Source organism: Muscardinus avellanarius, assembly GCF_963383645.1.
Source record: "Muscardinus avellanarius genome assembly, chromosome: 2".
In the NCBI taxonomy this organism is placed as follows: domain Eukaryota; kingdom Metazoa; phylum Chordata; class Mammalia; order Rodentia; family Gliridae; genus Muscardinus; species Muscardinus avellanarius.
The window spans coordinates 73,329,923-73,330,186 of record NC_137787.1 but is presented as its reverse complement, the minus strand read 5'-3'; positions in this window follow the sequence as shown (position 1 = coordinate 73,330,186).

The following is a 264-nucleotide window of genomic DNA, read 5'->3' as shown; positions in this document are numbered from 1 at the left end:
ATACCTCATATTCGAAAAATGAAGAACTACTGTGAATTCTTTTGCTTATAAAAAATGAAACTTAGTTTTAAATTAAAACTTTTGAGGCTTTTTATGTTTCTACATATTAAGTCTCTTCACTTTCTATGTATTTTTACTTTAATGCACAGTTATAAGCAATAAAAGATATGCTTTTTTAAATGTGTGATATTATTAACTTTTGGAAAAGTAATCACTTTACAATATTTGCATACTGTCATAGATAATTTATATATGATTAATTGG